This window comes from Delphinapterus leucas, chromosome 3 (genome assembly GCF_059928025.1).
Source record: "Delphinapterus leucas isolate spDelLeu-1000000601 "Yukka" chromosome 3, BTC_Dleu_Yukka2, whole genome shotgun sequence".
Lineage (NCBI taxonomy): Eukaryota > Metazoa > Chordata > Mammalia > Artiodactyla > Monodontidae > Delphinapterus > Delphinapterus leucas.
Window position 1 is genome coordinate 138,290,415 of NC_143131.1, and position 23,083 is coordinate 138,313,497.

General features: G+C 38.7%; 1 long non-coding RNA gene across 1 annotated transcript in view; it reads right to left on the reverse strand.

The window, feature by feature from the left end:
- Window positions 1-434: 434 nt before the first annotated feature.
- Window positions 435-23,083, reverse strand: part of LOC111185507 (uncharacterized) — a 267,106-nt gene continuing 244,457 nt past the window's right edge. Inside the window, exon 4 of the long non-coding RNA XR_002647561.2 lies at window positions 435-12,128. This is a non-coding gene — a long non-coding RNA (uncharacterized LOC111185507). The remainder of the gene's footprint in view (window positions 12,129-23,083) is intronic.

Sequence of the window (23,083 nt, forward strand, 5' to 3'; positions counted from 1 at the left end):
CTGCTGCCCACAAAAATCTCAGTTCTCTAGTTCAGATCTGATGGGCCAGCAGAGGTCAGAGATCCATTGTGGGTCCCCTAGATGAGTTGTCTGAAGTAGGAATAGTAGTGGAGGCGTTGAAAATGAAGACTACATAGCTCCAAGGAGCTCTCATTCTGGAGCTATAGGTGCTGGGCAGGATCCTTGAAGGTAGTTGTGGAGGCAAAGAGGAAATTATTGACACCTCTAATGCAATTTGATACAAAATTTAACTCTGAATTTTACACCAACTATATGAGAATTACACAAGTGGAAATAAAAAAGAAAGTAATACTCTAATAATGAGAATTTCATTCTATTTGTCATGTCAAAACCAAGTTTTCATTTAAGGAAAATGATAATGAGATCATCTATGAATAAAATAAGAATTTCGTTCATCTATCTTAAAGCAAGGTTACTAAAAATGCTTAATATTATGAATTACGTAATAATGGTTTTAATCGGTAGAAGTTGGAGTTTTAAGGGATAATAAAAGTAATGAACTTTTGACTCCCACCAGATTTAACAATCTCTAATATTAAAATATTAATATTTATATATATTTAAAATTCATATTGGAGTTAATACTAAAACAGTAGATAATATCTATTTAAATAAATATGTGGTATCAAAAACAGCAATACAGTATGTATTATGTCTCAGCTTCTAAAAATTCACTGACAGTAAAAGAAGGGTTATTTTTATCATTTTAGCTATATTTTCCTTAGCTCTGAGTCTGTTGATATTAAAAAAAAAATGGAAACGAACACATTTTTTCCATTAGATTTGAGTAAATTGAATCAACCACCCAGAAATGTGTGATTCTGGTGTATGTTACTTTTCAATATTCCATTTAAAATTAGCCAGCACCAAGAAAAGCCCAATGCTATTTTCAACAGTACCTTCCAGAAGAGGGAAAAACAAAACTGATTTATATAGCAGCACTTAGAACATCTAGCAATAGAAAATCTGCCAAATGTTTTCTATTTGTTTTTATGACTGTGTATATAGAAGTTTATATTCCTACATGGGGTGGGTAGCTATCAATAGAATACAATGAAATAATACCTCTTTTAAATCTTAAATCTTTCCTTAACTTTGTCACTTTAGGGTGATTAGTTGTGCTCATAATAAGCCTATTGATGTGAAATCTCTAGTGCATGAAGTAAAAAAGAAAAATTCCTAAGCATCCCCCAGAAAATACATTATATCCAGTTCCCTGAGATTTCTGGGATTGTCTTTCTGGAATTTACATCTACCAGGTCCCATATAGACATTCATCTTTCTGGGGAAAACTACTTTTGCAAAGTAGTTAAGGCAGGGAGTGTAAAATCAGACAGAGTAGAGGTTGAACTCCTCCTTCTCCACTTATTGGCTGTGAGATTTGGGACAAATTACTTAACTCCCCTCAGCCTGTTTCCTCATCTATAAAATGGGTACCTACCTTACGAGTTGTTGTGTGGATTAACTGAGATAAAGTGTGTAAAGCACTTAAGATGGCACCTACAGGGTCTTCCCTGGCAGTCCAGTGGTTAAGACTCTGCGCTTCCACCGCAGGGGGCATAGGTTCAACCCCTGGCCAGGGAACTAAGATCCCACCTGTCGCATGGCATGGCCAAGATAAATAAATAAAATTTAATCAAAAAAAAAAAAAAAAGATGGTACCTACACAAGAAAATATGCAGTCAATTTGGTAGCCATTGTTGAGAAAGAATTCATTATGTAAAAAGTAATCATGTAATAAAGAAAGTAGGGCCATTCCTACATCTGAGCTTGTATATTATACAGCTTTTATAATATATATGGTGATTATTTTTCCATATCTGTCCTACCCACCCTCACTGGACAGTGAGCCCCTTGAGGGTAGTGATTTTGTCTTATCTTTTCATCCTTAATTCAGATCTTGGCACATATTAGGTCTTAAATAATTACTTGTAGATAGAATTGAACCTAAAAATTCCTACAAGTCCATTATTCCTTCTAGGATATAGAACTATGCAGCTCTTTACTCTGTTTTATGTAGCTGAAGTGCATAAGATATATTGCCCTCTGAAACCTTTAGTCAAATGCCAGGAAAAGAGAGTCATTTGTAAAACAGGCTATGCAGTGTTTTTTAACTGGTAGAGGAGATTTAAAATCTCAAGACAAGTACTGAGTAAATGTCTAACAAAACCTAACTGATATTACATCTTAAGTTCTTAGCAGTTGGTATAGAAAAAAGCATCTGCAACATTTTTTGAGATATTGCATCAGAATTTTTGGTGCTGGGCTCCAAGCCTTGCTGCATCAATCTACGTTCTTTTTCTTTTTTTTTAAATTAACTAATTTATTTGTTTTATTTTTGGCTGCGTTGGGTCTTCGTTGCTGCGCGCGGGCTTTCTCTAGTTGCAGTGAGCAGGGGCTACTCTTCGTTGCGATACGCGGGCTTCTCATTGTGGTGGCTTCTCTTGTTGCAGAGAACAGGCTCTAGGCACGTGGGCTTCAGGAGCTGTGCCTCGAGGGCTCTACAGCGCAGGCTCAGTAGTTGTGGTTCGTGGGCTCTAGAGCACAGGCTCAATAGTTGTGGCGCACAGGCTTAGTTGCTCCACAGCATGTGGGATCTTCCCAGACCAAGGATGGAACCCATGGCCCCTGCCTTGGAAGGCGGATTCTTAACCACTGCGCAACCAGGGAAGTCCATCAATTTACATTCTGAAGGTTATCTTCAGGGCCAGAAGGGTGAGGAACAGAAAGGTTTAAAGTAAAAAATTTCTCAGGGTTACTATATCTAAAAATCCCTGTATTTTAAATTTGGCTTTCACCTTGATAATAGGACTCTGACTGTGGTAAGAAACAGCCTTAATTCTGTTTCCCTTGAAAATGTACTTTTACAGTGTGGGAGAATGCACTGAACTACCTTTAAAGTTATGTTCATGGATATTTCATAGATTGCATTGACTTGCGGGTCTTGAAAGGGTTAGCATTTCTCTCCTTCGGGATCCTGACTCAACTCCAGGACCAAAAATCAGCAGATGAAACTGCATCCTAGTTACGAGCTTTGAACACCTCCCACTTGTTTCTAAAGGTGCCTCAGGGACTTATCCAGCCTAGATAAAATTCAGCAAACATTGAAGATGTGTGCTAAATTGCGGAGCAGGGAGAGGTTGACTAAAGTCAGATAATCTAACACCTGCCTGGAGAGTAAGGAAGAAGTGTTTATCCTGATCTAGGGGCAGAAAAGTGGGTGATAAGATGAGGTTGCAATACTGAGGAAGAGAAGGAACCTCAAGGTGAAGGGCACAGAGAGAGGGGAAGGTCATCGGTGGTCACTTTGTGTAAGGGTTCTAATCAAACATTGCTAATTATTCCAAGTTACAAATCCAGAAAATCTCCTGCTTTGGACACAGTGAGTGCACCTGTTTAAAACGTGCTCCAGCATTCTTAAACTGACAATGTTGGGAGTCTCTCGGGTTCAATCCTGGGTCCTCTTTTCTCTCCCTTTTATAGCCCTTCTGCCCTTAGAAAACTTGTCCAGTCACATGACTTCAATTAATTTATAAACTCTGATGACTCCAAATTTTTATCTTCTAAGCTCCACCTGCCTACCTAACATTTCAATGTGAACATCTCAGCCACCTAACTGTATCCCCTCTAATGCAGAACCCTTGATCATCCTGCAAAATCTTCTTCACTTCAATTTTCCTTGACTTAGTAGATGATGCTAGTATCTACTTCCTTCTATTTCCCCTGACAACATCCAAGTTTAAGTAACTGCTCTACCTTGTCTGAGCAACTGTATCTGTCACCTGAAACGGTCTTCCTTTTGACAGTCATCTTTGTCCTCCTCCCACCATCCATTTTCCATACTGCTGCCACAGTGATTTCTTTTTTCTTTCAAGGAATGGTGTTTGATAGTGTCACATTCCTGAGTAAAGGCTTTACATGGTTTACCTTTGCTCTTAGAATCTAATCTCAAATTCTTTTTTTTTTCTTTCTTTCTTTTTTTTTGCGGTATGCGGGCCTCTCACTGTTGTGGCCTCTCCTGTTGCAGAGCACAGGCTCTGGACACGCAGGCTCAGTGGCCATGGCTCACGGGCCCAGCCACTCTGCGGCATGTGGGATCTTCCCGGACCGGGGCACGAACCCGTGTCCCCTGCATCGGCAGGCGGACTCTCAACCAGTGCGCCACCAGGGAAGCCCTAATCTCAAATTCTTAATGCAACCTAAAGGTCCAGCACAACCTGGTCCCTTTCAATTAACATTTTCCTGTCCTTTCTTAAACTCCAGATATACCAGTGCCTTAAATATGCAAAGACCCACCTGAGTGCAGGGCCTTTGCAAACACTCTTTTTCCACCTTAACTCTCAAACACCTTTACAGAGTAACTTCTACTCATCTCTTAAGACCTAATTTAAATGCCACTGCCTCTGGGAAGCCCTCTCCATGTCCTGGACCAGGATAAGTGTGAGCTTAGTTTCCTTCTCCTTTTCCCGTACTGTAAATATAAGATTCTTTATACAATTTTTGTGTACAGGCATACCTCGTTTTATTGTACTTTGCTTTATTGAGCTTTGCAGATATTGCATTTTTTACAAATTGAAGGTTTGTGGCAACTCTGTGTTAAGCAAGTCTATTAGCGCCATTTTTCCAACAGCATTTGCCCACTTCATGTCTGTGTCACATTTTGGTAATTCTCCCTCTGTTTCAAACTTTTTTGTTAATATTATATTATACCATATTATATCATATTATTATTATTATATTTGTTATGGTGATCTGTGATCAGTGATCTTTGATGTTACTATTGTAACATCAACATTGTTTTGGATTGCCATGAACCTCACCCATATAAGACCATGAACTTAATAGATAAACGTTGTGTGTGTTCTGACAGCTCCACCAACCAGCCGTTACCCCATCTCTCCCTCTCCTCAGGTCTCCCTATTCCCTGACACACAACAATATTGAAATAAGGCTAATTAATAACCCTACAATGGCCTGTAAGTGTTCAAGTGAAAGGAAGATCCATACATCTCTCACTTTAAATCAAAAGCTAGAAATGATTAAGCTTATTGAGGAAGGCATGTCAAAAGCTAAGACAGGCTGAAAGCTGGTCCTGTTGTGCCAAACAGCTAGCTAAGTTGTGAATGCAAATGAAATGATCTTGAAGGAAATTAAAGGTGCTACTCCAGTGAACACACAGATGATTTTTAAAAAGTGAAACAGATTTGTTGCCAATATGGAGAAAGTTTTAGCGCTCTGGAGAGAAGATCAAACCAACCACAACATTCCCGAAAGCCAAAGTCTAATCCAAAGCAAGGCCCTAACTCTCTTCAATTCTATGAAGTCTGAGAGGAGGTAGGAAGCTGCAGAAGAAAAGTCTGAAGCTAGCAGAGGTTGGTTCATGAGCTTTAAGCAAAGAAAGCATCTCCACAACATAAAAGTAAAAGGTGAAACAGCAAGTGCTGATGGTAGAAACCACAGCAAGTTATGCAGAAGATCTAGCTAAGCTCATTAACGAAGGTGGCTACATTAAACAACAGATTTTCCATGTAGATGAAACAGCCTTATAGTAGAAGAAGATGCCATCTGGGACTTTCATAGCTAGAGGGGACAAGTCAATGCCTGGCTTCAAAGGTTGAAAGGGCAGGCTGACTCTCTTGTTAGGGGCTAATGCAGCTGGTGACTTTAAGTTGAAACCGATGCTCACTTACCATTCCAAAAATCCTAGGGCCCTTAAGAATTATGCTAAATCTATCCTGCCTATAAATGGAACAACAAAGCCTGGATGACTGCACACCTCTTTACAACATGGTTTACTGAATATTTTCAGCCACTGTTGAGACCTGTTACTCAGAAAGAAAGATTCCTTTCAAATTATTACTGCTCATTGACAATGCACCTGGTCACCCAAGAGCTCTGATGGAGATGTACAAGATTAATGTTTTCATGCCTGCTAACATAACATCCACTCTTCAGCCTGTGGATCAAGGAGTAATTTCAAAGTACAAGAGTTTCAATGTTAAGAAATGCATTTCATGGGACTTCCCTGGCAGTCCAGTGGTTGAGACTTTGCCTTCCAGTGCAGGGGGTGTGGGTTTGATCCTGGGTCAGGGAGCTAAGATCCCACATGCCTCACAACACATGCCAAAAAACCAAAACATAAAACAGAAGCAATGCTGTAACAAATTCAGTAAAGATTTTTAAAATGGTCCACATCAAAAAACTTAAAAATAAAAAAGAAATGCATTTCATAAGGCTATAGCTGTCATAGATAGTGATTCCTCAGATGGATGTGGGCAAAGTAAATTGAAAACCTTCTAGAAAGGATTCAACATTCTCGATGCCATTAAGAACGTTCATGATTCATGGGAAGAGGTCAAAGTATCAACATTAGCAGGAGTTTGGAAGAAGTTGATTTCAACCCCCATGGATGATTTTGAGAGGTTCAAGACAGTGGAGAAAGTAACTACTGGTGTGGTGGAAACAGCAAGAGAACTAGAATTAGAAGTGGAGCCTGAAGATGTGACTGAATTGCTGCAATATCATGATAAAACTTAAACAGATGAAGAGTTGCTTCTTATGGATGAACAAAGAGTGGTTTCTTTAGATGGAATCTACTCCTGGTGAAGATACTCTGAAGATTGTTGAAATGACAACAGAGGATTTAGAACATTACATAAACTTAGCTGATAAAACAGTGGCAGCAGGGCTTCCCTGGTGGCGCAGTGGTTGAGAGTCCGCCTGGCGATGCAGGGGACACGGGTTCGTGCCCCGGTCTGGGAAGATCCCACATGCCGCGGAGTGGCTAGGCCCGTGAGCCATGGCCGCTGAGCCTGCGCGTCCGGAGCCTGTGCTCCGCAACGGGAGAGGCCGCAACAGTGAGAGGCCCGCGTGTCGCAAAAACAAACAAAAAAAAACAGTGGCAGGGTTTGAGAGGGCTGACTCCAATTTTGAAAGAAGTTCTACTTCATGAAAGGAAGAGTCAATCGATGTGGCAAACTTCATTGTTGTCTTATTTTAAGAAACTGCCACAGCCACCCCAGCCTTAGCAACCACCACCCAGATCAGTCAGCAGCCATCAACATCTAGGCACAGATGATGGTTAGCATTCTGAAGCAATAAAGTATTTTTTTAATTAAGGTATGTACATTGTTTTATTAGACAATGGTATTGCACACTTAATAGACTACAGTATAGTGTAAACATAGCTTTTATTTGCATTGGAAAACCAAAGAATTTGTGTGACTTGTTTTACTGCAAAACTCGCTTTACTGCAGTGGTCTGCATCTGATCCTACAGTATCTCCAAGGTGTGCCTCTGCTGTGAGCTTCCTAATTAGTCTGTGAGCGTCAACAGAAGCAGAGGCAATGTCTGTAGTGTCACCTACTGAATGTTCAGCAGCTAGCAAACTACTTGGAATGTACTTTGTAGAGAAACAGTAAATACAGCATTTTTAGAAAACTCACTAATGAAGAAAGCAAGTATATTAAAAGATCAACTAATGATGGCAGCCCTATTAGTTAAGGTTTTCCAGAGAAACAGAACCAATAGGATACAGACAAAGGGAGATTTATTTTGAGGAATTGGCTTATGTGATGATAGAGGCTGGCAAGTCCCAAGATCTGTAGGATGAACTGGCAAGCTGGAGACCCAGGAGTGCTGATAGCTTAGTTCCAGTCCAAGTCTGAAGGTCCAAGAACCAGGGGAGCCGATGCCCAAGTTCAAAATTCTTCCTTCCAGGAAGGAAGAATTCTCTCTTGCACAGGGAAAAGTCAGCCTTTTTGTTCTATTCAGGCCTTCAACTGATTAGATTAGGTCCACTCACATTATGGAGTGCAATCTTCTTTACTCAGTCTACTGATTTAAATGTTAATCTCACCCCAAAACATCCTCACAGCAAAATCCAGTATAATGTTTGACCAAATATCTGGGCACCCTATAGACCAGTCATTAATTTTGGTACATAAAATTATTATATCAGCCAAATAATCCCATGGGTCTGTCTTTTTATTGGCCATTAAATGTCCTTATGTCTCCAAAATATTAATGTCAAAGCCAAAATCCTAACACACAAAGGGTTTTAGGAAAGTCAGTTTGTCTGACATGTTGCTGCACAACTCTGTTTATGATTTTCCTTTCCTAACTGCTGAGGTGGATTTTACTTCAAAAACATAAAAGCCAGAAAATGATAGTAGAACTAATCATGTTAGATGGTCCATGGGCTCTCCCTACATCCCCATCACCACCACAGATACATTCCCAACAACTAACACAAGTCTGTGTGTTTTTTTCTGAAGCTCCAGAGACAACTAAAGTAAGTCACTGTAAAGAAAAAGAAATTTAGACATGGATACTCAATACAATTTTTTGCAGAGTCTAAGGGAAAGAATTTTAAATAAAAAGTTAGCTATTGAATATTTACAGGGATCCTCTTAAAGGATGATCCACAGTCTCTATCTGTTTCTCTGTACGTCCTTCCTCATCTTTCCATCCTCAAAGATGCAAATCTGTACCCTTATTTTGAAGAAATGCTCAGTCTTGTCATGGGGTCCATTGCCTTCCCCTATCCATGGCTCACAGTAACACAATTACACATTCTAGTACATTTTCTGAAGAGTATTCCTTCTATAAAAAGGGGGCAAAGACCTCCAGCAAAACACTGCACAGTGGAAGAGTTTTGACATTCCAAATCTAGTTGATCTCAGTGGCTTTTAATACATTGGGTTCTTTCATTAGTCAGCTCTCCAAATGTTATGGACTGAACGTTTGTGTTGTGGTTGCCAAGGGAGAGGGCCGGGGGGAGAGGGATGGACTGGGAGTTTGGGGTTGGCAGATGCAAACTATTACATTTAGAATGGATAAATGACAAGGTCTTACTGTATAGCACAGGGAACTATATCAAATCTCCTGCGATAAACCATAATGGAAAAGAATATTTTAAAAGAATGTACATATGTGTATAACTGAGTCACTTTGTTGTACAGCAGAAATTAGCACAACATTGTAAATTAACTATATTTCAATTAAAAAAAAAATCACATGTTGAAATCCTATTCCCCAATGTGATGGTACTAGGTTTGGCCTTTGGGAGGGAATTAAGTAATGAGGGTGGAGTCTTCACGAATGGGATTAGTGCCCGTATAAAAAGACACAAGGGAGCTTGCTTTCTCTCTCTCTACTCTCTGCCATTGTGAGGATGCCATGTACTATGGTGGCACGCTGATCTTAGACTTCCAGCCTCCAAAACTGTGAGGAATATATTTCTGATAAGCCACCCAAGCTATGGTATTTGTTATCTCAGTCCAAATCGACTAAGACACCAAACATACAATATTTACTGTGTCCCTACTACATGCCAGGCCCTATTCATTTTGAAGGGTCCACCACCAATATAAGGTAAAGATATGTCCCTTCTCACTTTCAACCATCAGAACACAGTATATATATACACACATACATGCAAATACACTTCATGGGAAAACAATACTTTCCCAAATGTAAATTTCTCTGCAAAAGTTTCCCCTGCCCACAGTGCAGATAGCCTTTTTTTTTTTTTTTTTTTTGCAGTACTCGGGCCTCTCACTGTTGTGGCCTCTCCCGTTGCGCAGCACAGGCTCCGGACGCGCAGGCCCAGCGGCCATGGCTCACGGGCCCAGCCGCTCCGCGGCATGTGGGATCTTCCCAGACCGGGGCACGAACCTGTGTCCCCTGCACGGCAGGTGGACTCTCAACCACTGCGCCACCAGGGAAGCCCCGCAGATAGCCTTTTACATTTCAATACAGGGCAAGTGGTCTGAGTTCCTCTATATGCACTGTCTTGTTCATACCAAGTCAGGCTATATTTCTGCCTAAGAAACTAGCAGAGAACAGCATGCATATGCAACATAAACATCCGCCTCACATAACCACTCCTAGATACAAATGACTTGAAAAGAAAATTTGAAGTTATCATTTTTTTGTTTCTCCTTTTACCATTTTCCAAACTCCCCCTGCCCCCACTTCCACACAACTGGTTTCAGTAGGCAGAAGGGGAACAGAAGTGGGTAAAAAGGATGGGCATTCCTTCCAGTTACACAAATATATACCATGTATATATATGTATATAAATACGCACATATACATATACATGTATTTACATAGTCAAACTTCATGTGCCTTAAAATAAAATGTAACATGTTGTCAGAGGAAAGCTCTTTCCCAAATGAAACTTTGCAAGATGGATTTTTAAAGTAGGATCATACTGCAGTCACTGGGTTCTTGAAAGGTGACCTCCACCCACAACTACATTAGTCAGCAATTCAATTTCCTCAGTATCTTAAAGAGGTGATAATAGCTGCAAATTGTCCTGACATATGCTACCAGCTACTTCTTTAAAACAACAGTTATACAACTTGCTTTCTCTCAATTTGAATTTTTTTTAAAAATGTTCTTCTTTAACAGTAGTTTTACATTTTCAAACTCAAGTTTGGAATTGAAAGTTGGGAACTCATATGTGCAGGAAGATCCAACAGCCAGTCTCAACTAAGCATATTAAAGTCACTTTTACGGATACATAATTGCACCTTTTCTCAATCTCATTACTGAGATTGGTAGGTGGGGTGGGTAATATTAACCACAGTTCAGAGTAGGCGAAATGGAAGCTTAAAGAAATTAGAGTGTGAATATTCTCAACTCTGTCTTGAGTCCCCATTCTTCCATTACCCCAAAGAACTCTTGTACTATATCATCATAGATTCAACAAAACTTTATGTAATAGCCTCATAAAATTCTAACTTTAATGCCTCCTGTTTATCTGAGTGCCAAGCTTGTGATTCCAAATGTCTCTTGTCCATTTCTTGTTGTATATTTGACCATAATTCAAACTGAACTGAACATCTCCTATGACCTTTTTCTCCTTCACTAATTCCTATTGCTAGCACCTCCATAACCAGCTCTGACTTAAAAACCTTCAGATTTTTAGGGATTCTCCCATCCCTTTCCACAAATAAAATTAGTGTGATGTCATCCAACTCCTCCCCTCAGAAACCTTCAGTAGCTCCCCATTTTCTACCACAATTAGCTAAAACTTCTCCCAGGTCCTTAGCATCCTTGAATAACAGGTGGAAATCATCTTCTCTACCAACTTCATTTTCAGTTGCTACCCATCCCTTGTCCTGGTTCTAATCAAATTTGCATACTTGACTGCCTTGTAAAGATACTAGAATCATTCTTGAATGTCTACCTTTTATGTTTTTCTTTTTACCCGAAATACTTTCCACCAATGACTCAGTCATCACTATTCTTTCCTTGTATGACTGCTAAAATTAATGTCTACACCAAAAATTCAGCTATTCAACATTTTGGTATGATTTATTACTTGCTTTCTGAAATTTTTCTCATCTTTGAAATTCTTAAAGAAAATATGAAAATAGATAAGTTGAATTTTATATACCTTCCCAAGTACCCTAGCCCAGAGATTAGACACACTCAAGCAATGTGGGTGGCAAGGGTAGTTCTGAACTAGAAATCTGCAAGCTTAGCCTACTAGCTTGCAGTGTGATTTTGGATAACTCATTTAACCTCCTGGATTGCAAGATCTCTATCTACAAATATAGGAATAGTAAAATAGGGGGAAAAAATCCCTCAAAACTCATTTCCTGCCCATCTTCATGATTCACCCACTGAATTATTCCCATCAGCATATAAATAGTGATATCACCATCACCCAGACCCCTCACTGCCTTCCACCAACCACTCCATTTTTCTGATGCCCTTTATGGCCAGGCTGCTCAAAAATGTTATTCCATTGGTTTTTTTTTCACTTCCATTTTTTCCTCAGCCCATTCTAATCAGATACTTTGCTTTTTGCACACTAGTAAACGATGTGTGTTAAGGTAACAAATTATCTCCATTCTGCCAATCCAGTGATCAATTCTTAGTTCTCATTTGACTGAATCTATTAGCAGCATTTAAAATTACAGATCACTCTATCCTTCTTTTTTGTTTGTTTGGGGTTTTTTTCTTCCAGTTTTATTGAGCTATAACTGACATACAGCACTGTATAAGTTTCAGGTGTACAGCATAATGATTTGACTTACATACGTCATGAAATGGGTACCGCAATAAGCTTAGTGAACATCCATCATCTCCTATAGATACAAAACAAAAGAAGTAAAAAAAATTTTCCTTGTGATGAGAACTCAGTATTTACTCTCAACAATTTTCATATATAACACACAGCAATGTTAATTTTATTTATCATGTTGTACATTACATCCCTAGTACTTATTTACCTTATAACTGAAAGTTTGTATCTTTTGACCACTTTTATACAATTCCCCCTCCCCGGCCCCTCGCCTCTTGTAACCACAAATCTGATCTCTTTTTCTATTAGGCATTTTGTTTGTGTACTTGTTTTTGAAGTATAAATGACCTACAATATTATGTTAGTTCCTGTTACACAATATAGTGACTCGATACTTTTGTACATTTCAAAATGATCATCATGATAAGTCTAGTTACCATGTCACCATGCAAAGGTATCACATAATTATTGACTATATTCCCCACACTGTACATTTCACACCAGTGACTCATTTATTTTGCAGCTATAAGTTTGTACCTCAATCTCCCTCACCTATATCTCGCTTGAGAGAGAAAAGTCCTTCTTGAAATACATGCTTAGCCTGCCTCCTAGAATGCCACACTACTCTGAGTCTTTCTCTTATCTCACCTTCTCCTACCTCTTACCTACCAAGGCTCTATCCTCAGCCCATTTCTCTTTTCAACATACATTAATTCACTAGACACACATTTAACTTTAATATCATCTACACATATATGCTCAAACCTATATCCATTTGTAACCTTTCATTTACACCTTTCATATACACTGCTTATTAAACATCACCACTTGGATGTCTAATAGGCATCTCACTTTTAACATGTCCAAGATAAAACCCTTTAACAGGGCTTCGCTGGTGGTACAGTGGTTGAGAGTCTGCCTGCCGATACAGGGGACACGGGTTTGTGCCCCGGTCCGGGAAGATCCCACATGCCGCGAAGCAGCTAGGCCTGTGAGCCATGGCTTCTGAGCCTGCGCATCCGGAGCCTGTGCTCCGCAACGGGAGAGGCCACAACAGTGAGAGGCTCATGTACTGCAAAAAAAAAAACAAAAACAAAACCCTTTAACAAAACTTGCTCTCTTTAAAATCTCCAAATTTTCTCTTCCCTTACACTTCCCCATCTCTGTAAGTGGCAATACCTCTCCTTCCATCAACAAGGTCAAATGCACTGGAGACTTTCTTGACTTCTCTCTTTTCCCCAACCTACACATATTACCTATTAGCAAATCCTATTCATTAAACTTCTGACACTTATCCTGATTTCATTCTCTTCTCACCACCTCCATCATCACAACCCTAGTAGAAGCAAGGATGCTACTGGCCTAAAATTGTCATTGTACAAAAATTTTAAAGGTACCCACTTGGGGCAGGAATATCATTGGATGAGAAAATGGGGCATCTGTGAGATTTAGAAAATATATGCCCCTCCTGTGATCACATGGCTTGGCAACAGATGAACTTTGCAATGATTGGAAAAGGCTCTCCTTCCTCTAGGTGAAAACAACCCTTGCCAGGGCGTAAAGCTTGGAGAGCAGAGCTCTAGCTGTATTTCAGCCCCTACTTGATCCTCATCCTGCAAAACTGTGCTTAGCAGCCCTGAGTCCAAGCCACCACCACCTCTCACCTAGAAAACTGCAATCACTTCCTGTTCACCTCCTCGCTTCAGCAGGTGTCCCACCACATCCAGTTCTCCATAAAACTTCCAAAGTGGCATTTCTGAATTATAAAGCTAACAAGAACTCTCTCCTTGACCAAACTTGAGTCAGCCCCTCCCTCCCCTCTTCTCCACTAGGCCCCAAACTTAGGCTCTGTCCTTGGCCTGCTAAGTCCAGTTTTAGCAAGAAAACTCACCCCCCACCTTTGGTTCTGATGACCCTTGATATCTTACTGCTCTGGCCAGCCTTCAGCAAGAATCCTGTCAAAGCATTTTGGCCAGAACACACTTTACCTCTGATGTTTCCTCTTAGGAATTTTCTACCTACTGACCGCCATGCCCAACTCCTTGGCTACATATCCATACTTGTCCATATTGTATCGGGAGTGGAGCCCCATCTCTCTACCCCACTGCAAAATCCCCCTTGCAGAAGTCTCCTCTTGAATAAAGCCTTTCTTATCATCTTTAACCATTGTCAGGAAGAATTTTTCTTGAACAAAGTAGATCTCAGGACACGCTGACTCAAAGGTCGCCAATGACTTCCCAATCACACTCAGAATAAAATGCAAACTGCTTACCGTGGCCAAGAAGGCCTTGCATGATATCACTCTTCCTCTTTCTTTGCTTCATCTCTCTACATTTCTGCCATGTTCACTCCTGTCTAGCCATGTGGCTTTCTTGCTGTCTCTCCAGCCCACCAAGCTTATTCTGCCCTAGGTCTTTATAGCTGTTGCTTCTTCTACCTATAATCACCTCCTCTAAGACCTTAGCAAATATTGCTATATCAATTTATCTCAGTCCTCTTTAAAAAGTTCCTTCCTGTCTTTTATCTAAAATAGCACACACACAAACTTTCACTCTCTATCCCCTAGCCCACTTACTTGTTTTCATAGAATTTATTACAGTATGATATTTTTTATACTCATTCATTTTTTTATTATTTGTTTTTCCTTCTAAGTTGTGTAGTTGCTAAAGGAGAAAGTATCTATCCTATCACTATATCCTCCAATGTCTAGAACACAGACTGGCACTAGTGGATACTCAATACTTGTTGAATGAATGAATGATAATTACCGTGCTTATAAGCCACCTTTACAACTGTTTATTGACATTGTTTTATTTAAATTGAATGTCTTTGTTACTTAAATGGCTATATTTTAAATGAAAATTTTTTTCATTTAAATTAGAAAATGAAAATTACTAATTAGCAGTAGCATTTGACACATAGAAGGTAATCAGAAAATGGATATATTGAAAACAAAATAGTATTTATGGCATTTCAGTTAGCTATTATTCTCATCAAAGACTCTGAACGTGGACCTTCTTCTATTAAAAAAGATTACAAGGTATTGGAGAAGTGATAAGAACTCACCAGCACCATACTGAGAGTTTCTCCTCCTGAGTAAATCAAAACAATCAAGAGAAAACTAAAAAAGAGAAAACTTTTTTTACTTATGAGATTCAAAGTAATTAAATGCCATGCCGTTATACTACGTAAAATCATCACACATGTCATCAGTAGGTAACTTTTCACTAACTGGGATGCCCTGCACTAGGTGGTTAAGCCCTTCACACCTCTGACTCTGTGAGGAATAAAAGTAGCTTGCCCAGGGTCACACAACTGTTCAGGGTGTACGAATACTTGGAACCAGATTTTCTGATCCAATCTCATGGCTCTGTCCACTAAATTAATCATCTCCCCCATTTGACATCAAAACTATAGTTGCCTTCTTTCTATACACCTGTAACCTAGCTTTGGCCTTCCCTAAAGTGATCAAGTATTCCCAAGTCTCTGGCCATGAATTGCCCTCAAAGCTTACCCACGGGTTAAATCAAGGTCTAGGAGAATAACAAATTTTACAATCCTTAATGCAAAGTCAATTACACCGCTCTTTTTTTAACAGCTTACATTGTCTGCATATGTGAAATGAAGTTGATGTGCAGTCAAAATGACAGAAACAGATGCTTCTGCCATCACTTAATATGAAACATAACTTTCCATGCTGTTGAACAGAAGGTTCTCAGCTGCAGAGGCTATAGGTACAAAGGGTCTTACATTTTAGAATCCATGGAGTATAAAATGTCTCCAACCTTTTCCCCAAACACGTTTTGTTTTGTTCATTGAATGCTATACATTCCTCTATTGGTTTAGGTTATAAGCCCCACTGCTTAATGGTCGTCCACTGGTTGACAGTCTCATTCCTGCTTCTAAGATATAAATATCCAGATAGAAAACCTGAGCTTCTGACCACCCTAAGCTTGACAAACACATTCATTACAAATGGTTGTCATAGCAATAAGCAGAGTATTACAAAACCAAGATAGAATAATACATTCCCATAAAATTTAGATAACTTAAAATATCCAATCAACGATCTTTAAGGTAAAATTCTACATCTGCTATAGTATAATGGTGATTTAAATGCCCATATTCAGCAGGTTTTCCAGTCTTAATTTATTCATTACTCAACAGTCATTTGTTGTTAGGAAGCAACATAATATGGTGAATAGGATAAGAAATTTGGTAATACATACTGCTGGGTTCGTATCCTGCTTCTCCCACTTACTAGTTCTATGGCCTAGGATTAGACACCTGGCTCTCCTGAGACTCTGTTTCCTCTTCTACTTTAGAAATGATTATGCCTTTCAAGACTCTTGTAGAATTAAATTAAGTAACATGTGAGTCCAGTGTTTGAAAGCTACTAGGCAACTAACAATCAACCCCTCTTCCTTCCCTTGAGGGAGCCTCTCCTACTATGTGCTGTTATATGTATAAACACAAAGATAAGGGGTAGAGTTGTTGACTCAAGAGTTCACAGTATAAAAAAATTCAAATTCTTTTCTACCTTAGTGCCACACATAGGATTTCTCAGTCTAGGAAGCTGGACACAATTCTACTCTCCTCTGATATCTTGTTCCCTTGTCATATTCAGATCTTAATCTAAATGTCATCTCTGAAGAAGAGTCTATCCTGACTAGCCCCTAACACATACAATGAGTCTTAATTCCAACATCCCATTTCTTTCTTTCATGGTTTCTATTACTATTTATATAATCATTATATGTGTGTACCTGTGTGTATTTTCCTCCACTGCTCGATGTAAGAGGGCTGGGAACACATTTTTCTTATTACTAATACCCCTAGTTCCTTGTCTAATGCTTGGCACTTAGTAAGCACTCAAAAATATTTGTCCAATAAGTGAATAAAGTGTTGAGCAATAAAAACACATCTCTTTCATTTATGAAAATATTCTAAAGTAAAAACAAATATTAAACAACAAATTAAAAAATAATTGTCCAGTTATAATTGAGATAAGAAAATAAAATAGGAAAAAGATGCTAAGGATATTCATTTATGAATGAAGACATATCTATAATATAATTTGATGAGCACTATAATCAAGGAACGTTCAAAGTGCTTCACAAACAAAGATGATGGGAAGATTTGTTCTAACTAAACAGAGAGGGTAAACCTGAGATTTCATGGAGTAGCTGACATTCTGACCTAAGCCTTGAAGAATAAATACAATATGGCGAAAAGTGGAAAGGGTAAGAGAGTATTCCATGATAGAGGTCTCACAGTAAACAAACTAACTCACAACTTCCAACAATATTTGTCAAAAGGTAGAAAGGAATGTTAAACGGGGTAAAAAGAGGAGCATAGATCAAAAGTAACTTAATAGGGACACCTTCAGGTTCAGCTGTGACATGTAAAGAGTTCGGCAGTCATCATTGCCATCCTTACAAAAAAAAAAAAAATGGACATATGGACAAACTGAAAATAAGTGACTTTTCTTGGACTATTCAAAGAACTGACTTTGCAGAGTAAACCAGCAGCCTGAAATCTCAAGAGGTAAACTAATCTGGAGAGACAAAGCCAATGATCGGCTCTGTGCTATAAATGTAAATCATGTATGATTTCCTAGGGCTGCTGTAACAAATTACCACAAACTTGGTAGTTTAAAACAACAGAAATTTATTCTCTTACAGTTCTGGAGGCTAAATGTCTAAAATCAAGGTGTGGATAGGGCTATCCTCGCTTTGAAAGCTCCAGGGAAGAATCTTTTCCTGCTCCATCCTTCTTTCTGGTGGTTGACAGCAAATCCTGACATTCCTTTGCTTGCAGCTGCATCATTCCAATTTCTCCCTCTGTCTTAACATGGCTGCTTTTTCTCTGCATGTCTCTGTGTCTTCCCTCTATGTGTTGCCTCTCTATGTAATATAGATAAGCTGAGATTTTTTTCCAAATCATCAAGTTCTGGTTCCTTTTACTTACCAATTCCTGCCTCAATTTATCTCTATTCTCTCACATTTTACTATAATCAGAAATCTCCCTCTCCTTCCTCTTATAAGGACACCAGTTATCGGATTTAAGGCCCATCCTAATCGAGTACAACCTCAGCTGAACTTGATTACATCTACAAAGACCCTATTTCCAAATAAGATCACTTTCACAGGTACTGGGGTTAGGACTTAAACCTATCTTTTTGGAGGGAAACAATTCAACCCACCACAGATTACCCTCTGGCCCCCAAAATTCATATCTTTCCCATGTGGAAAATACATTTAACCCATCCCAACATCCCTGGAAGTCTTAATCCATTTCAGTCTTACATCTAAGTCCAAAATCTCATCTAAATATCATCAATTCAAAAAGTCTCAAATTTCATCTAAATTAAGTAGGGTTGAGACTCTGCGTATAATCCCTCCTGGAGCAAAATTCCTCTCCATCTGTGGCCATGTGAAACTAAAAATAAGTTATTTGCTTCCAAAATACAATAGTGGGACAGGCATAAGGTAGGCATTCCTATTCCAAAATAGAGAAGTTAGAAAGAATAAAAGGTCATTGGTCCCAAGTCTAAAACCCAGAAGGGCAAATTTCATCAAGTTCCAAGGCCTGAAAACAATCTTCTGTGGCTCTATGCTTTGTCCCCTCTGCTCACTGCCCATTGCAAGGCCCCCTCCTCTGCTGCCCTTGCACTGGTATCCCTTCCCTCTCAGCTGATAGCTCTGTCATTTGAGTCATTCCTTCCTTTTCTTGAAGGACAGCACATGTTTGCAAATGAATACCTTGATTGGCTCATTCCCTGCCTGTAGAATCCCAGAAGCCTGATAGTCTTCCTTCATTTTATCCCATCTTTGTCCCTTCAATCCAAACTGGCAGTGGTTTAGGTGGCATAACATTCTCAAAACCTTTGTGGGGCTTCTGAGTATTTCAAGAAGATCCACATCATAGACATGAGAATCCTCCACAGGTCCTGCCTAGATAACTAATCCTCTATTCCTGGCTTCTGCTGAGATGGTTGCAATCAACCATTATATGATCCATGAATCAAATGCCTAATCTCACCAGCAGAAGGTTGCCCAGCTACACCCCTGGCACTCTCTCTAGAACATGTTTTAGCATCTCTTGCAATATAAATAGGCTGAGATTTCTCTAAATCATCAAGTTCTGGTTTCTTTTCACTTAACAATTCCCTCCTCAACTTAACTTTTTCCTCGCACATATTACTATAATCAGCAAGGTGAACAGGCCATGCCTTCAATACTTTGCGTAGAAATCTCCTCAGCTAAAATATCCTAGTTCATTGCTTACAAGTTCTATTTTCCACCCAATAGCAGAACACAATTCAGCCAAGTTTCCTGCTACTTTATAACAAAGATTACTTTTCCTCCAGCTTCGATAACACTTTCCTTATTCCATATGAGAATTCAGTAGAAACACCTTTAACATCCATATTTCCATTAATAGTTTCTTCAAGGCAAGCTAGGATTTTTCTACCAGGTGCTTCAAAATTCTTCCACCCTCTCGCAGTACCCAATCCAAAGCCGCCTCCGTATTTTTAGATATTTGTTACAGAAGCATCCCACTTGCTAGTACTAGATTCCTAGGGATGCTATAAAAAAATTATCACAAACTGGTGGCATAAAACAAAAGAAACTTATTCTATCACATTTCCGGAGGCTAGAAATCTAAGATGCCAATTTGAGGTATCAGCTGCGCCATATTTCCTCAGAAAATTCTGGGTAAGATTTTTTCTCCTTCTCTTGCAACCTTCTAGTGGTTGCTGACAATGCTTGTCTTTTCTTTCCTCCGTTCTTCCTTTTTTTTTTTTTTTTTTTTGGCTTGCAGCGACATCACTAAATTTGTTTCAGTTTACCAGCTGTCTTCCTTCTGGGTGTAGCTGTGTGTCACATCCTCCCCTCCTCTCATCTAAAAAGACAGCAGCCGAAAATATTTGAAGAGATTATAGTTGAAAACTTCCCTAATATGGGAAAGGAAATAATTAATCAAGACCAGGAAACAAACAGAGCATCATACAGGATAAATCCAAGGAGAAACACACCAAGACACATATTAATCAAACTATCAAAAATTAAATACAAAGAAAAAATATTAAAAGCAGTAAGGGAAAAACAACAAACAACATACAAGGGAATCCCCATAAGGTTAACAGCTGATCATTCAGCAGAAACTCTGGAAGCCAGAAGGGACTGGCAGGACATATTTAAAGTGATGAAAGGGAAGAACCTACAACCAAGATGACTCTACCCAGCAAGGATCTCATTCGGGTTTGACAGAGAAATTAAAACCTTTACAGACGAGCAAAAGCTAAGAGAATTCAGCAACACCAAACCAGCTTTACAACAAATGCTAAAGGAATTTGTCTAGGCAAGAAACACAACAGAAGGAAAACACCTACAATAACAAACCAAAAAGTATTAAGAAAATGGTAAGAGGAACATGCATATCGATAATGACCTTAAATGTAAATGGATTAAATGCTCTAACCAAAAGACATAGACTGGCTGAATGGATAAAAAAACAAGACCCATACATATGCTGTCTACAAGAGACTGACTTCAGACCTAGGGACACATACAGACTGAAAGTGAAGGGATGGAAAAAGGTATTCCATGCAAATGGAAATGAAAAGAAAGCTGGAATAGCAATTCTCACATCAGAAACAACAGGCTTTAAAATAAAGACTATTACAACAGACAAAGAAGGACACTACATAATGATTAAGGGATCAAACCAAGAAAAAGATATAACAATTGTAAATATTTATGCACCCAACATAGAAGAACCTCAATACACAAGGCAAATGCTAACAGCCATAAAAGGGAAAATCAACAGTAACACAATCATACTAGGGGACTTGAACACCCCACTTTCACCAATGGACAGATCATCCAAAATGAAAATAAATAAGGAAACACAAGTTTTAAATGATACATTAAAAAAGATGGAATTAATTGATATTTATAGGACATTCCGTCCAAAAACAACAGAATACACATTCTTCCCAAGTGCTCATGGAACATTCTCCAGGATAGATCACATCTTGGGTCACAAATCAAGCCTTGGTAAATTTAAGAAAATGGAAATCATATCAAGTATCTTTTCCGACCACAGTACTATCATACTGGATATCAACTCAGGGAAAAATCTGTAAAAAATACAAACAAATGAAGTCTAAACAATACACTACTTAATAACCAAGAGATCACTGAAGAAATCAAAGAAGAAATCAAAAAATACCTAGAAACAAATGACAATGAAAACACTATGCCCCAAAACTTACGGAATGCAGCAAAAGCAGTTCTAAGGGGGAAGTTTATAGCAATACAATCCTACGTCAAGAAACAAAAAACATCTCAAATAAAAAACCTAACCTTACACTTAAAGAAATCAGAGAAAGAAGAACAGAAAAAAAACCAAAGTTAGCAGAAGGAAAGAAATCATAAAGATCAGATCAGAAATAAATGAAAAAGAAATGAAGGAAACAATAGCAAAGATCAATAAAACTAAAAGCTGGTTCTCTGAGAGAAGATAAACAAAATTGATAAACCATTAGCCAGACTCATCAAAGAAAAAAGGGAGAACTCTCAACTCAATAGAATTAGAAATGAAAAAGGAAAAGTAACAACTGGCACTCAGAAGTACGAAGGATCATGAGAGAATACTACAAGCAACTATATACCAATAAAATGGACAACCTGGAAGAAATGGACAAATTCTTAGAAAAGCGCAACCTTCTGACACTGAACCAGGAAGAAGTAGAAAATAAAAACAGAACAGTCACAAGCACTGAAGTTGAGACTGTGATTAAAAATCTTCCAACAAACGAAAGTCTAGGGCCAGATGGCTTCACAGGCGAATTCTATCACACAGTTAGAGAAGAGCTAACACCTAACCTTCTCAAACTCTTCCAAAATATAGCAGAGGGAGGAACACTCCCAAACTCATCCTACAAGGCCACCATCACCCTGATACCAAAACCAGACAAAGATGTCACACAAAACAGAAAACTACATGCCAATAACACTGATGAACAGAAATGCAAAAATCCTCTACAAAATACTAGCAAACAGAATCCAAGAGCATATTAAAAGGATCATACACAATGATCAAGTGGGGTTTATTCCGGGAATGCAAGGATTCTTAAATATAATCAAATCAGTCAATGTGATACACCATATTAACAAACTGAAGAATAAAAACCATATGATCATCTCAATAGATGAAGAGAGAACCTTCAAAAAAATTCAACACCAATTTATGATAAAAACCCTGCAGAAAGTAGGCATAGAGGGAACTTTCCTCAAAATATTAAAGGCCATGTATGACAAACCCACAGCCAATATCGTTCTCAATGGTGAAATACTGAAAGCATTTCCACTAAGATCAGGAACAAGACAAGGCTGCCCACTCTCACCACTACTATTCAACATTGTTTTGGAAGTTTTAGCCACAGCAATCAGAGAAGAAAAAGGAATTAAAGGAATCCAAATCAGAAAAGAAGAAGTAAAGATTTCACTGTTTGCAGATGACATGATACTATACATAGAGAATCCTAAAGATGCTACCATAAATCTACTAGAGCTAATCAATGAATTTGGTAAAGTAGCAGGATACAAAATTAATGCACAGAAATCTCTTGCATTCCTATACACTAATGATGAAAAATCTGAAAGAGAAATTGAGGAAACACTCCCATTTACCACTGCAACAAAAAGAATAAAATACCTAGGAATAAACCTACCTAAGGAGACAAAAGGCCTGCACGCAGAAAACTATAAGACACTGATGAAAGAAATTAAAGATGATACAAACAGATGGAGAGATGTACCATGTTCTTGGATTGGAAGAATCAACATTGTGAAAATGACTATACTACCCAAAGCAATCTACAGATTCAATGCAGCCCCTATCAAACTACCAACAACATTTTTCACAGGACTAGAACAAAAAATTTCACTATTTGTATGGAAACACAAAAGACCCCAAATAGCCAAAGCAATCTTGAGAAAGAAAAAT